This window comes from Pogona vitticeps, chromosome 7 (assembly GCF_051106095.1).
Source record: "Pogona vitticeps strain Pit_001003342236 chromosome 7, PviZW2.1, whole genome shotgun sequence".
NCBI classification, from domain to species: Eukaryota; Metazoa; Chordata; class Lepidosauria; order Squamata; family Agamidae; genus Pogona; species Pogona vitticeps.
This window is the reverse complement of record NC_135789.1, coordinates 28,001,613-28,018,598: the sequence shown is the minus strand read 5'-3', so window position 1 is coordinate 28,018,598 and position 16,986 is coordinate 28,001,613. Positions and strand designations below refer to the sequence as shown.

The following is a 16,986-nucleotide window of genomic DNA, read 5'->3' as shown; positions in this document are numbered from 1 at the left end:
TCTCCTTAATAACAGCACTCACCGAACATTTATCAGGTGGAAACTGCAGCTGAGTATGAGAGCAGGCAGGCAACAGCTCTGAACTGAAGACCGGCGGGACTCTGGAGACGCAGCAGCCAATCAATCTCAAGAACTTGCTAAGTGAGAGATGGGATATAATGTAAGCCATTATTCCTTCCTTATGCATGAAAATGAATTATTCAGTAAAGATTTAGACTCCTTTTTATTACCATGTTGAATTTATGCTGCATACAAACCATAAAGGCAGGCTGGAAATTGCTTCTGCGTTTCCTCTGCTAAAGGCTGGAGCCGCAGGGCTTGGGTAGCGCTTACTCCTCCACCATTCTGCCTGACCTTCTGGATCATCAAGCTTCTCCAGAAGGCTTCTGCTGCGGTGACCAGGGTGGCTTGCCCCCAAAACCTGGGACAGCTACTTGCCCCATTTCTGAGAATGGACCTCTACTATTCAGGCAGTCATGTCTTGACCTTGAAACATTGCACCCCTTTTTAAAAAGACATTTTCTATTGTGTCCATTGTACAGGTGCACTGCTGAAACTGACAGCCCAGTCCCATCTCTTGGTTAACAAATTTAAAGGCTCTAACATTTGGGAGAAGTAAGAGAAGATTTATTGTATGGAGAAATAAACCATATTTCTCTTTCTCATTCAACACTAAAACAGGAAATTTGAATCAATGGCCTACTACTCTATTGCAACTTAGGACGCTAAGCAACAGGATTTGAGCCTGAGACTGGGAGAATGAAAGGACAAAGGCTCACAATCCATAAATAATAACCTTACAATTCTTTCAACGTTCAAGCACACAAGATGGTCATTCATGTGGCAACATACCCACTATTTTATTATGCTTAGTTCACATTTTGAAAACAAGAATAAAGGCAAAAAGACATGCAAAAAGTATACAGCCACAGGCCACACATGTGGATACCTAAATATCTAGTAATCTTTCAAATAACTGTACATTCAGATTTCTCCAGATTCTAGGACTTTTTTGTCTAGTTATTATAATGTGATGTAAACTTCACTTTTGTAACCTTGCTTCTTTGTCTGTTTCTGTATTCTCTTTCTTCTTCCAAAACGAGATTTAAGCATAATAAAATAAATATATAAAGTATTTAAATTTTAAGTTAGGGGAGGTTGGCTGGAGAGTGCTGAGTTCATATTACTGTATTTCCCTTCTTTTTGCTTACAGGAGAAGCCCAAACATCAACTTGTTGCTACTGAATTGGAGTTAGAGGGGTAAAAAACTATATACTTGAGAGGAAAACTCCAGTATTGTCCACTTTTGAACACAGGCTTTTCAATTCTCTTTAACTTCCTTTCCTTTTGCCTTCAGAACGAAGGATGCTGTGTAAAAGAGGACTTGTGTTATATTGACCCTGTATGTGGTGTTATCATATCTCATTTCTTTCAGGCTTTTGTGGCCAGTGTAACTGTTGCTGGTGAGAATGTATTTCCATCACCTGCATGAAAGATGCATTTCAAGCCTCTGGAAGACTGAATTTGCCTCGGCATTGACAGGACTTCTGTCTGTGTTTCTCTCTTTCTCATCAGGGTAAATAGGCTAAGCAGAATCATCTTGATAGCCTCTTTTAGGTTTAATCTGCTTGGGAAATCTGCCTGGAGAGAGATTTAAAATTCCATTCTCCCTCACATAGTTTTGGGGTTGTTGTTTCTAAAGATCAGCCATTGCATCTCCATTCTGTTTTCACAAGAATATTGACCACACACACACACCTATGGCGACTGAATAGAAATTAGGACTTGAGACAAAAAGATGTGTGTGGCAGATAATCATCTTAGAATCTTAGAACTCCAGGGCTGGAAGGGTCCCTGTGGATCACTGAGTCCAGCCCCAGTCAAGGAGGCGCAATGGGGAATCAAATTCTCAGCCTCTGTCTCTGCAGCCAGATATATAAACCACTGGGCTATCTAGACTGTTGGTTCATTGGGATAGACTCCATTTTTCATGACAAGTAGTTTCTGGGATGTAGCACAGCAGCATCTTCAGGGATAAGTAGTATAATTCTTTAAAGAATCTATACCCTATCTTTTAGCCAAAAAGACTCCTAAACAAGCTTAGACAATAAATACATTGTATGATGACCTGTGCCTTCAAGCTTGGAATTAAAATTTAAGACATCATACACAAGAAATGTGCAATGAGGAGGGAGAAGTGGGGGGGGACAGTCTTCTGTGCTTTAAACAGTGAGCTAGAAGGTAATTGATGCAAGCAGCTCACCACCCATCTCCATTATGACACAAAAGTCTACAGTACTTCCCATAGAGAGCTTCTAGACAAGGACAAAAGCAGTTGGGAAAGGTCTTACTTATAATGGTGATGAATGGATCAAGCAATCCAGTACTCTTTGGAAGATGTGTCTCTCAATACTAGGCTGCAACCCTAGAAACTTAATCAAAGGCCTGACCCTATCTTTAGGCAGTGTGATGAAATAGCCCCAGGCAGTAGATGCTGAGAGGCAGTAGTGGTTGGAGACAGAGCTGCGTGCCCCATAGCCGCCCTGTTCCTCCTTAACTGCTAAACATTAATGCTCCATCTTTTGTTCATAATATGTTTTGCACTTTTGAAAAGGTATTTAAACAGTTAACAGTGGTGTGTTTCAATATCCATATAATATATTGCTTTTAAATTATATTTGCTAAATCACCTTGTGTCATAGTTTCTGGGAGAAAGGCAGGATATAAATCAATCAATGAAACAGACAGAAAGACAAGGCACAGGAAAAGTTATACAGAAATATTTGTGTTAACCTCATATGGTGTAAAGCTGATTGCAAGACACATCCAAAAGCTAGCAAAGCAACGAAGCAAAATATGGCTGTTTCCCTGTTTTTAAACATATGTAGTTATTAGATATACCTCCTTACCTAGAACCACACTTGTAAAAGGCAGAGAGCAGAAGGAAGCAGAAACCTTATAGTTTTTGTATTAGCTAGTTTATACATTAATTTTAGATGGTGCACAAGGCACAGACAGGTTCATCAGAAGGCAAAGTGTATAGTAGTAAGAATTAATGGGGGAGCTGTTTGGATCCTTAACCCAAACGTTATGTCCTATCTCCATGTGGTGGTCAATCATTATCTTCCAGATGCAGGATGTCTTTCTTGACCTGACACATGAACCTTACTGACATAGGGAGCAAGGCTCACTGAGTTCAGAAGGACTTATTTCTGCTTAGTGTTGCGCATTTTAACTGACAATGCTAAGAACTGGACCTGGGACATTCAGAAGATAAGATCTACCACTGAACTGTGCCGTATTTGAAGAGGCATTCCCACTGGGCACTACCTCAGCAGCACAGAGTGAATCAATTTGCTTTGATTATTTCTCTCTCCAAGTAATGGAGAACTGAATGCAAAACCCAATCATTGTGTGTATCATGAATAGAAAACCTTTTGCCCTCCAGAAGGTTTCGCCTACAACTCCCATCAACTCCAGCCAGCACCGGCTATGGTAAGAGACGGCAGGGGTTGCAGCCAAAGATGTCTGGAAGGCCCCATGTTCACCCTTGCTTCATAACTTTTTCAGAGTTAACTTTTTTTAAATGGTGTAATTTTCCCTTGTTCTTTGTCCATTGTTGTCACTTACAAGAGATGAAAAAGTAATGCTGCACCCATCACTGGAGACTGTCAACCTACAGCATTTCTGGCTCTGCCACAAAACATACTTTCTATTTTTTTTCCTGGCCTTCACAATCCAGCAGCACAAAGTAGCTGGTGAAGGGGGTGTGTGGGAAAGGAAGAATGAAAACCAAGCAAAACCCAAATTACCAGACGTTTTGAAGAGATAGGGTGGCAAACTCTATTAATTTCTAATCTGGCATTACTGTAGTGAAACTGCTCCTTGCCATGAACTATTTCCAGACTAAATAGGAAAGCGGACCTTCTATGAGGATGTTAGGAAGTGTCTAATCCCTTCCGCAGGTGGAAAGAGGCCAAAGGATCTTGATTGTGCCAGAACAGAGGCAGACAACAGGGAAAGATTTCCATTCGCTCATCACTCCCGGCTTCCTCTCATTTGTGCTGCTTTCTATATCTGTGGTTTAGAAGAGAACAACTAAGGCAGGGATGGGCAATTAATTTCTATAGTGGGGCCACATGAGAAATCTGAACTGTGTTCGGGGGCCAAACCAACTTTACTTAAAAAATAAAATGAAACTGTGATGTTATGATTCTTTTTGTTTTAAACTTGTTAATCTTCACAAATACTAAAGAGTTTTTTTTTTGCGGTATGTTAAAGATAAGCAACTGATCAATTTTAGACAAAAAGGTATAAATGGTTTTGATGTTCAAAACTGACCACAGGCCAGACAGGAGCTGCTTGTGGGCCGTATGTGGCCCTCGGGCCGCACTTTGCCCAGGTCTGAAATAGGGGAAGGGCTGGAAAGCTCTATATTCTTACTAGGGTGTGCATTTATTTATTAGGTTAAAGTGTTAAGCAACTGGCCTCTTCTGGGGGGGGGGGCAGCAGCAATTTCCCTTGGCCCAAGGAACATGAGAAGTCTGCCTTTTCCAGGATATTGCTAGAAGGGAGTGATAATTTCCCAGGTAGGCAAAAATGATATGCCAGGTAGGAGACCTGAACTGTCATGGGCAGTTCATGTTTATGCATCAAACATGCACAGTGTAAAGCTGGGGTACCTTGGGATTCTACTAAATGGTGCAGCAATAGAAGGATAGCTCCATTGGCTGGATTTCATTTGTTGAAATGAAATTTCCTCTCCTTTGCTAGCATCAACATTTCCACAATATTTTGCTGGACCATAATTATACTGTAATTCTAATCTTGCTTCCCCACGCACCCTGCTATCCTAAAGTAGCTACAGAAGTCTCTCTCTCTCTCTCTCTCTCTCTCTCTCTCTCTCACACACACACACACACACACACACACACACACACACACACACACACACACAAAATGTGGCACACTAGCTTTGCTTTTAGAACTGTTATTACAGAGCACAGGACCACAAGGGGAAAGAAATTGGTAACTGATTGCCACTAACGTGGATGCACGTGTGAAAAATATATATAAAAATCTGAAGTTTGCAGGAGTGAAGGGTTTTATTTTTATGGTTAACAAAAAAAGTTGCTTTCTCCCAGGAGAGAAAGATTTTGCAAGACTGGGGAAAATGCAGAGATATTTGGCTGGTGTTAAAACTCAGCAACCAGCAGCAGATTGACTCTACTTCGCACAGTTAATTGCTTCTTTTCAGCAGGAAGCAAAACGTCCATCAAGAGTGACAAGGGCTTGCTATTTCCAGGTCGTGAAATCTGCAAGTCAAAGGTGAAGAAATAACTTCTCCAGGCAGAGTGATGAAAGATTATATATCCCCCCACTTTTTAAGAAAAAAAAATATGGATGTAGCCAGGCGCTGCTATAGCCCAAGAATTCTGGGAAGGCTAAATGCTATAATAATTTTATACTATGATTTTAATGTTCTGAAATGCATAAACTGACTCATGCAGTTATTTTTGCTTTATGCTTTTGAAACACAATTGTGATGCCTATGATGTGTGCATGTGTGTTAATATCCTGCACGTGTCTATGCTTTGGGGAAGCACCATTGGAAGACACAGAAAAGTTTGTAGAAGTCATTTAAATGTCACAAAAGCTTAAAAATGAGAGAACAGCTGAACAGGTGGGCAGACTTTGAAAGACAAGCTTCCAAGGAAATATCTAGCGCTTGGTGACAAAACTGTGTCTATTCGACAGACAGAAAATTTACGGCAACACTATCCATCATGAACCAAAAGAGATCAATCAATCAATCAGACAAACCACAGTGCTCCTATTTGGCCCTTTCTGCCCAGAGTAGAGATGGACAGGACATTTTCTTGCCAGAGACAAACAAAAAGTAAAGAGACCAAGTGTCTCCCTCCTGTTCACCAAGTAAAACTACATTGTTACCCAAATCTGACCAAAATTATTATGGCTCCTGATGCAGAAAATCTTATAAGCATGTAGGGGATAGGGGAGCTGTTTGCTCAGGGGAGGCTTTGGACATGGCCAACACCTCTGGTTCGGAGCAGAATTCCATCACCTCATTGTTGCCCTTGGGCTCTTTCTGCACTCCAGTCTGTGTCTCCCAAGGGGAAAGGGGACTTATCTGTTCAGCCCTCTGTTCAAAAGCAGGCAACCTGCTATGCTTCCGAGAGCTGGGTGATGGGCCGGAGGAACTCTCAGAAGCATAGCTTGCAAAGAATAATCGTGCTAGAGGTAAGGCAAACTACACCTGCATAAACTGGGCCACGTCACATGCATCTACCTTCTCCAGCCTCTCCTCCTTGGGCAGAAGGAAATATTAAACAGGCAGGCGCAACATGGAACAATTATGGCCATTTGCACTCAGACCCAGGACATCCTATCCACGCCTTCATTTTCTCCCCGTGCATGCCAGTCTCCTGTTACCCAAGCTTAACGAGATGGCAAGGCACGTTTCTGCACAATCAAATTAGAACAGGAATAGTATTTCATGGAGGACCAAAAATACTACACAGTTAATGGAGAAGGGCTCAAAAACCCACTCTCAATTATAGTAAGGATTTTAAACTACTTTTAAAAAAGATTTTAAGAAAGAAAAATATACTGAAATATAATTTACTGTGGTTAATTTATTATTACAAGCATCTCACAGTATACCTTTGTACACAAATAACAGTATAAGGATGTATCACTGGAGACAAAGGCCAAGGTCACTCACTGTCTTGTATCTCCAATCACCATGTATGAATGCGAAAGTTAGACAGTAAAGAAAATTGACTGGAAAAGAATTTATTTGTTTGAAATTTGGTGCTGGAGGAAAATTTGTGGATACCCTGGACTGCCAAAAAAAATGAAAAAGTGGGTCCTGGATTAAATCAAGTCTGAACTCTAACTGGAGGCAAACATTTTGAAACAGAGGCTGTCCTACTTTGGACATATCACGAGATGATCGGATTATCTGGAAAGGACAAAAATGTCAGGAAAGGTTGAAGGCAACAGGAAAAGAGGAAGACCAAATATGAGATGAACTGACTCCATCAAGGCACCTAAGGTCTCAGGTTGACAGGGGCTGAGCAGGGCTGTTGAGGACGGGACATTCATAGGGTCATCATATGTTGGAGGTGATTTCCTGGCACTTAACCACAACATATAAATAAGATAACAAGGTTTTGATCTGGAAATTGTCAAAGGAATTCACATTAGTACAAACATAGGAATTGAGATGAAGAAAGATCAGGAGGGATCCCCAACATTCTGGTATTGATCCCCCCCATCCTGTTGCTACACTCTGCTTTTAATCTGACTCCACAAGATGCTTTTGGAAAAGGCAGGAAATGAATTAAAACCTTGCTCAAGTCCTAGCCGTGTGGCACCTGGTATGTCATCATAAGAAGCATTTTTCTCTCTGAATCAGGCAGCCATTATGCAGCATGACAGGCCCATAACTCTTTTTTGGATGAATAGATTCCTTAATCTACAATTTTTACAGCCCTATTTATATATAAATATGTGCTCCTTATATAGAGAAGTATATGTGTAGAAAAACACCAAAGCTATTTCTTCCTAAATGTGATACTATCCTCAAATAAGGGGGTGAAAACATGATGTATGTAGGGGTGATGTGAATCTTCTCCCTCCCACTTCATCTGAAAAATTATTGCATGATTCATTAATCCTCTTTTCTCTTCCTACCCAAAACATTCTCCTCCTTTTGGCACCCCTCAACACAGCAACATATAAATAATAATTCCCTTATCATCCACTCCAGGTGTCAAAACTTTTACAAAGTCATTCCAAGGAAGGTGAAATACAAAATTGCTTTAGATAATGACAAGAGTTTAAGGCTGCAGCCCTAAACACTTGAAATGCATGTTTAGACATGCATACTCAGAAGTAAGCCCCATTGAGTTCAGTGGGGCTTACTTCTGAGTATGCATGTCTAAACGTGCAGTATATAATAACAGTTTTAAAAACTGGTGTCATATTGGGCTTTCTACATCATAAGATGAGGAGGGCAGTAACTTTTCTCTCTGTGTCTTTTGATTAGGAAGATCCCTTATGCTGCAGCTCCCTCCACACTTAACCTGGAAATATGTCTAATTGAAACAAGAACATTAAACTACATTACTATAATGTGCTTTGAGCTGAACTGATTTTAAAGATAGTCCAGAAACGTCTACTAGAGCAAAGGGCAACAGCTAGAATGTTACGGAGGGCAAGTGACTGGCACACATTACACCAGTATATTAGGCAAAAGCACAGACTAATAGACCTGACTATTCTAAAATGACACCAAGAGTGGGCAAAGTGTGGCCCCCTAGACATTAAGAAATGCTGCAGTTTATGATCCAGAAATACCAGGGGCTTTGCCCACCATTTCACTGCACAAATACTTTACCACCTAATATGGCTACCTGCTTCTGAGTCCATTTTAAAGTGCACATTTTGGTCTTTAAAACAAGGTTACTTGCGATGCTCTCTGCATCCACACAAAACTGCATGAAAATTGCAATCAGTGCAATCCTATGCTTTTAAACCCCTTCTCTGAAATAATAGACAGACACGTCCTGGGACAGGGCCTTCTCAGTGATGGCCCCTCTGTGGAATCCTTTCTCCCATGAAGTATGTGCAGTTTCATCCAAGAATTTTAGCGCTGGGTAAGAAGCTGCAGAGTAGTATGTCAGTGTAATCGACACACATGGTGCATGCCACCATATATTGCCTCTGTCCCTATATATTAGAAAGTTAGGATTCCAGCAAGGATTGTCTCCTCCCTACAGACACTCTTTGTGGGGGGGGGGGGGGTTAAAGATTTCTTTTCAAGAGTTTTAAAAATATTCTTCTGTTATTAGTACCTTATTGAGTCCTCATGAAGAGAAAGGTGGGGTATAAGCATTTTCAATTAAATAAAAAAATATTATATGTTGGGTTTTGATTGTTATTGCTCTTTTTAAAGGGATGTAGTGTGCTTTTAAAATGTAAAATTTGGGGTAAAGGCAATGATGAACAACTTTGTAATAAGACATGGTTCCGCTGAATCAGTAGGTGGTTAAGGAGAACCTCCTGTGAATCCAACTATACTGGGTAATTTCTGAGCAATCTGCATTATTCCACCCTTGGGCAAGGTGTTGGGCTGAATGGTGTTTTCTCAGCTCCAGTCATTTCTGGAGGCGAAGGGTCCTTTCACATCCTATGAAACTGGCTTCAGTTTATGGAGCAGTGATAATCTGTGCAAGGGACTAGGTGGGTGGGGTGTGTTTCCCTTGGCTCTGCTGGATTTCTTAGCAACTTTCAATATTATCAATCATAATTTCTTTCCAGGTCATCAATCTGGAATGAGACTCAGAGACAGTGCTTTATGGTGTTCTCCTGTCTCCTATGGAAAAGCAAAGTGAGAATCTGGGGAGCTTCATGTGTGATCCCATGCCCCTCTGGGTTCTGTCTTGTTCTTGGTGCTATTTGGCACGTGCCATTAAACTGCCAGGAAACATCATTTAGTTTTGGGAGGTTTGGTGTCAGGAGGATACTTGGCAATGTCATACTTTACACCACCTTTTCCTATAAATCCAAGGGAATTGTTCTCTTTCTGAACCATTGTCTCCTGTCAGTAATGGACTGAGTAAGGGCAAATAAGTGTCAGCTTCATCTAGATAAGACAAAGGTGCCAATAGTCAATTGAAGGACAGACCACAGAACAATGATTCAGTCTGGGTTAGATGGGGTTACCTTCCTGAATTTGTCTAAATGCAAGGAGTCTGAAACTGGTGTTTTAGGCTAGGTGTCAATTCTTTAAAAAAAAACTATAGGGATGATGATTATAAGTAGAAACAATTTACAAATGAACAAAAAGGCAGTATTTATGAACACAAGATGAGAACAAAGCTGAGAAAAGTCTGGTTTTTATGAGATATCTTGTCCATGTATAGAATGCAGAATAATACAAACCTGAATTGTAGGGATTTAAAGCAAAACAAGTCACTTATATTGTGTTCGCCCCTTCTGTTTCCCCCCTCCCTCCTGGAGATTTGCTGTAAAAAGGAGAAAAATGAAAACCGAGGGAAAGGGATATGTTCTTGTTTCCCTTGACCTCAGGTAGCTCATTCCTAATCAACTTAGTTTATGTATTATCACACAACTTCCCAATCTTTATTCATCCAATTTCTATACGGCATGATCTCTGGTGTATTTTCATGAGCTACTGTCTGTGTAATTTCTGCAGCAAAAGACAAGGAGATGAACAAGCCTTAACAAGAGCAGAGACCTCCTACCAATTGTGTCTTCCCACAATACAGAATTGCCATCTGGAACTCACTGTTACAAGGCGGGCTGGGGAGAAATTTCATGCAATCTAGGCAAGTCCAAGACATTTTCCCCTTATGGAGCTTCTTTTACTACAAGTCTTTTTCCACTATAAATATCAGTCACTGAACTCTTCAAAGCCACAGTGGCTGAGATCCAGTAGCAAGCTGCAACTACGTAGAGAAGGCCCACTGAATCAAAAGAACTTACAGAGGGATTGACACAGCAAACTCCCACTGATTCAATTGGCCTACTCTAGTTGTGTCTTATTACGGGATTTCAGCCAGATGATTTTCCTTCTTCTTTAAACAGTTACCAAGTACTTTGAATCTATATCAGGTGGATTTTAATGCAGGAGCCGCTATGTGCAGTTATTTGTTCTGTTATTTTATAAAAGTTGTTTTAGATTGTTTGCAACTGCTGCTTTTTGGTGTTTTCAAATTGCTGCAGTTTAATTGTTATGATGGATGCATTGTTTTAAAATGTGTTGTTTTGTTTTATGGATTTTATATTTTGTTGTAAGACATTTTGATGGTTTCAAAAGCAAAGCAGGATAAAAAAAAATGTTTTTAAAAAAACAAACACCAGTAGAAGATAACCAATAAAAAGAACAAAGTGATTGTGAAAGGATTCCTCCTCCACTCTCCAATTCACACCAAGATAATGATAAAAAGGGATGGGAAATCACAAGAAAATTGAAATAGCGCCAACAAGAGAGCAAAACACCGTCCAGACACAATCCTATAAAAATTAACTTTTAAAATCTTGATTCCAAAGAACATGGACATCAGATGGAAGATGAAAGATGTGTTCAAAAATATTGGGGACAGGACAAGAACTAGAGCATTGTCTTATTAGATTCAGAGCTGTCATGCCCTTACTAGATTTGATAAGCAGATGAGTGAAAATTTTGAATGCAGGGATGATACTGATGAAGGCAATGTCGAGGGGGATGACAAGAGATGGGAATGCAAAGGAAACAGCTGTGCACTAGGAGAGATGCATGAGGTGTTAACAGAAAAGAGAAGGTCATTGTGATCCATGAAAGTCTTGAGAGAAATAGTGGCTATAAGGGGAAAGTGCAGGATTGCTGGGGAGACCAGATGTTTCTGTGCCAAGAAAATGATAGAACAGTAATTACAGGTAGATAGAGCATCCTTCAGACACACAGGTTGTGCTGGGGGTGGGAGCACTGTTGCAGAAGGAGACAGAGGGATACTTGCCTGGAAGCCCGTGTAAAGGATGTGGTAATGAGCACACATCCTGGGCTATTTATTATACAGACGATGGAATAAAAGAGGGAAATTGACACTTCTCTACCTAAATGAAGACATAATGACATTATTACGATTACTAGGATGTGCAAAAGGTCCCCTCAAATTTGGAGGACAAGGGATGGATTAAAAGGAGGGGAACCTGTAATACATCCTCTGTCCTCCAAACTTGACAGAGTCTTTTGTTTTCTGGTGTAATAGTAGCAGCGGTGGTGTTAAGGACAGTGGTGGCATTAGGTCTCCATTTACATTGTTGTTGCTGCTGTTTTTATGTGTCACCAACATACATTGACCCTATGAATGAGCATTCTCTAAAACGTCCTCTCCCCAACAGCTCTGCTCAGCTCTTGCAGACTCAAGCCTTTGGCTTCCTTTAGGGAGTCAATCCCTATTTGGTCTTCCTCTTTTCCTGCTACCTTCAAGCATTCCATTTATATAAAGAAGCATTCATTTATCCTTACTACCTTTGCAACACTACTACTTTTCTCAAGGAATGCAGACTAATATGGTTCTTTGCCTCTGAGCCCCACATTAAGAATTATAATTGAAAGACGTATGTAATAAAGGTGCCTTGGGACTCTCCACAACCTATCAGACCTCACGCGTGAAAACTTAATTGTGCAGTGTTCCCTTAGCCAAAGAGTTGTAAGTTGGCCATATTTCTATCTAAAAGGAAAATTATGAAAATTTTGCCAGCACTTGGGGAGAAGTACTAGCTATGAGTCAGAACATGATTTAAAATGCTTTTCTAAGCAGAGACAAATGTTTGCTTGGACCACTTAATGAACAGAAATTGTTATTTTCATCTTAAGAACATTAAATACCCCTTCTACTAAGCTACTGCAATATTCATTTTGAATTGGTTAATTAAGCAATTATGAGCAAGACATAATCAACTGTGGAGGGGAAGTCTTTTTAATAGGTAAAGGGACATAAAGCCACCCTAAAGGAAGCCATCTTTCCTCTCTAAAAATTGAATCCCTACCTGTGTTTTGCCAGCCATCAGGTAAATCCAGATATTCCTGGACCGCTTGAATCAAGCTGCTTGTTATGCTGAATGTATAGCATGCCTTCCAATTTTTTTTAAGCTATTACATCTGCCCCATCACTATGCTTGGGTTGGGGAGATTGCTTTCCCTTCTTTGCCATGGCATACTTTCAACATTCTATCTCAAACTTCTAGGAATGCACCTTTTTAGCGTTCCTATTTGTGGCAATTCTCCATTGTGCTCTGTGACTCCTTTTTGGCATGAAGTACAGTGGAAGCTCTGGTGCATTTTTCCAGGTCAGCAAGGCTTTTAATATGGTCCCAGTGGCAGACAGCACATCTGCCATCAGAGAACTAGCCCAAATATGTAGAGGCATCTTGACAGAAGGTTGGACATGAGGTGATTAATTGGCCAGAGCAAATATGAACACAGTAAGACAGACAAGGACACAGGCAATCTCACATAGACAAAAGCATGGTTTTTGGAGGTGTTTTAAAGAGACAGTAGGACCCCTGTATCCACAGGATCGGTATCTGCGGTTTCAGTTATCTGTAGTTTGCCGTAGCTCTATATACAGCATACAAAGAGGTGGGGCTTGTGGCCTTTGTCCTGCTCCTTGTGGCTGTTGTTTTGGCTCCTATTATGTTGTGTAATAGGGTTAGCTAGTATTTGCAGTTTCATGCATTCATGGTAGATTGTGGAACAGTTCCACCAGGGATATTTATTTATTTATTTATTTATTTATTTATTTATTTATTTATTTATTTATTTATTTATTTATTTATTTAATTTATACCCCGCCTATCTGGCCCACCGGACCACTCTAGGCGGCTTCCAAATATAAAATCAAATAATAAAAAATAGACAAATACATAATAATCAAACAAGAACAGCAGTAAAAATAAAAAGGAAAAGTAAGAAAAAATCAAGAGTTGGCTGGAGGGAAGGCCTGAATAAACAGCCATGTTTTTAATTGGGTTTTAAAGGTGTCCAGCATGGGGGCCACACGAATCACCACAGGGAGATTGTTCCAGAGGCAAGGAGCCACCGCCGAGAAGGCCCGGTTTCGTGTCTTCTCCTTCCGGGCCTCTCTCGGCGTCAGGCTCCTCAGCCTCACCTGACTCGCGTGGGTGATCCAGATAGACCTTGGTGGGAGGAGGCGTTCCGCCAAATGCCGAGGTCCTAAACAGGGGTCCTACTGTATACTGTTGCTAGCTATACAAGGTAAAGGTAAAGGTTCCCCTTGACAATTTTTGTCCAGTCATGTTCGACTCTAGGGGGCGGTGCTCATCCCCATTTCCAAGCCATAGAGCCAGCGTTTTGTCCGAAGACAATCTTCCGTGGTCACATGGCCAGTGCGACTTAGACACGGAATGGTGTTACCTTCCCACCGAGGGATCTACTTGCATTCGCATGCTTTCGAACCGCTAGGTTGGCGGGAGCTGGGACAAGCGACAGGCACTCACTCTGTTGCGTGGATTCGAACTTACGACTGCTGGTCTTCTGACCCTGCAGCACAGGCTTCTGCGGTTTAGCCCACAGCGCCACTATGTCCCTAGCTATACAAGAAGGAAAGATTATTGGGAAAAGACTATAATACTGTACTGGGAAAGGATAATGGTAGCATGAAAAGAGGAAGAGTAAATGCTAAATGGATTGACCCACTAAAGGAAGCCATAGGCTTGAGTTCACCAGAGCTGAGCAGGGCTGTTGAGGACAAGACATATCAGAGATTGCTCATTTAAAGGGTTGCTATTATTTGGAAGTGACTTGATAGCACATAACAATTGCTGTATGGGGGAGTCCAATAAAGGGATCACATGACTAGAGAGATAAACAATAAATGCACTTCACTTCTCAGTCATCTTCCACACATCTGTACTTAAGAACACTGGAAGGCAGAACTGTTCACTCAATTTGTTGCTTGGCTCTGAACCACAATAGAAACTTAGAACTCAACAACTGACATGCTTCCGATTCTTTCTCCTCCTTTCTGAAAGCAACATGAAATTGGTAGATTTCTTACTTCTTGAGCTGACAAATATAAATCAAATTTGTACATGTCATATCCCAAAGGGGGAAAAGGTTTTGGTGATGTATTACGTCTTTAGAGCATCAGTAGTTTCCTTGCAAGTGGAGTTTTTGTCAGTGTCAAAAAAATGATGCAAATGTTTGTAGACCCTGGCCTATGTCTTAGATATAAATAGGCTGGGAGGACACAGAGCAAATAGAGATGCCTTTAAATTTATTCTTCTAGCACTTCAGGAGCATCAGGATACTTTTTTTTAAAAAAAGCATGGATAGAAGTGTTTTGTTTGAGAGAGCATCTGGGAAAAGAAAGGCACATATATATTCCATAATTTTTATATATGGCCAAAGGATATAGGGTTGGAGGGAACTTTGGAGTGGACTTGAACTTTTTGCCTCTTGCATTCCACCAGTCATTCTCCCCAAGAAACATCAAGCACCCATTTATTTCTGAAAATTGTGTATATATGTGTATATCCCTTTTATAGGGATGCTATTGTATTTGTCATTTGTGAAAAGTTAGTGAACAGGGGAATAAGGGATTTAGAGAAAAACACTGAGTATCCAGATTATTACTTAGCACGTCAGAGAGGCCGAATCTGTTCCAGGTAAGAAACAACGCACTTGAGGAAGGACATGGAGATCGAGGAACTGAGGGAGAGCAAATTCATTGCCCATGTTACAAAAGCTGTGCATCTCACCTATATCGCTTCTGAGTCCCACCAGTGGTACGTGTTGGGAATCACTTAATCAGTCCAGTGGTTTCCATGTTTTTTCAGTTAATAAGCATTACAGTCCTTTTCCTCAAATGATTGCTCTGATTTTTTTTAAATGACTGTATGGATGACTTGGACCTTCCCTCCTTCTCCATCAGGTATGTAACAGTTACTGGTGTGGATACAACATTACAGCATATAGAATTCGGAAACATATAATGTTTTGACCGTGTGGAAGGTCAGCCACTGTTCTCCTCCTATAATAAATATTGTCCTGCTATCCAGAATCTACCTACCTGGATTTAGACAGAGGAAAGGTGAAAGTTCTTTTTTATTCAGGCAGGATTCTGGTACAAGATTGACTGCTGGGGAAGGGGCTTGTAATACTAATTCCTTCCTTCCTTCAATTTATATGTATACTGCTCCTCTTAGTGCCAAAGCACTACTCTAGGTATATAAAAAAGGAAGCTTACTAGGCTTTGGGCTAGATTTTAGGAAGTGAACTTCGTAAAAATTTTCTACAAAGCATTTTGGACTGAGAATAGGCAGAGTGTTGTGCTACAGCGCAGAACAACTGCCCAAGAAAACTGGCTCTGATATGGCTTTGTATAGCTTGTGCTATATTGCCATCTACTGACAGATATCCAGCTCTTTCAGTATTAGCTGAATTCCTACAACAGAAACTTGACAAGAACCAGTTTATACAACCCACCGGATGTACTGTCAACTGGAATGGAGAAAAACATGTTTTTACTTTCGCCGACATTTATGTTTTATATACCTCAAGTTCTGTCCGTCCCAAGGGTAAAGGAACGCCACATTAATTTTCCTATCCTGATTTTAAAAATGTCAGCTGTGTAGCCAGAAGCAGGTGTTTCACAACATTTGCCCTCTGGTTTCAGCAGAAGCAGCCAAAAACAAATATGGTGAGAAAATCTGAGTTGGGTCCAGAATATGTTGGCTGCTGTTGAAATCAATAGGACAAAATCATCATAACCTAAGTTGTATCAGTTTGAGTGGGTACTAAATGTAGCCAATGTAGTTTCTATTTAATCACTTTTCATTATTGATTCCCTATCTTTCTGCTTGACAACAGGCCTCTAAGATACTGGGTTAAAAAAGAAAATAGGTTGGTAGAAAAATAATCCCAGAGGGGGGAATGGCCAGGGATTTTGGTAGGTACAGAGGACTGTTTTTATCCCTAAGCCTCTGTTACAGAGGGAATTACCTCTGCCAAAATAGAGAACCAATACTCCTATCACCGTCTCCAGTGTTTTGGAGGGACATGCTTCTAATGTCCCTGTTTCCATGCTCAAGGCCTTCGAACATCACCCTCTTGCCTCTTTCTTTCAGCCCCATTTCCTGCTCTCATATTCTGCAGTGTGCTATCCTGCACTGATTTAAGAGCCATGCTAGTGTTTGCTTTTTGGCTTAAAGATATACTAGGAAAACATAACTCTCCTATGCTATGGGCAGATCAAGATAAGACTTTCCAGCTGCAGAGGACACAACAGCAGGTAGCAGCAACTGATGACCAATGAGGTTAACAGGACAGAGGCAAAACTGACCATCAGTTCATAGAGTCACTTAATTATGGTGCAATTCCCCAATAATACTAAGAACCCCAAAGCATAACAATATGGTGCCCTTTGG

At 40.7% G+C, this 16,986-nt stretch overlaps 1 long non-coding RNA gene across 1 annotated transcript in view; it reads right to left on the bottom strand.

Annotated features, from left to right (window-relative positions):
- Window positions 1-13,301, bottom strand: part of LOC140701747 (uncharacterized) — a 35,532-nt gene extending 22,231 nt beyond the window's left edge. The window contains exon 1 of the long non-coding RNA XR_013538070.1: window positions 23-13,301. This is a non-coding gene — a long non-coding RNA (uncharacterized LOC140701747). The remainder of the gene's footprint in view (window positions 1-22) is intronic.
- Window positions 13,302-16,986: the final 3,685 nt, after the last annotated feature.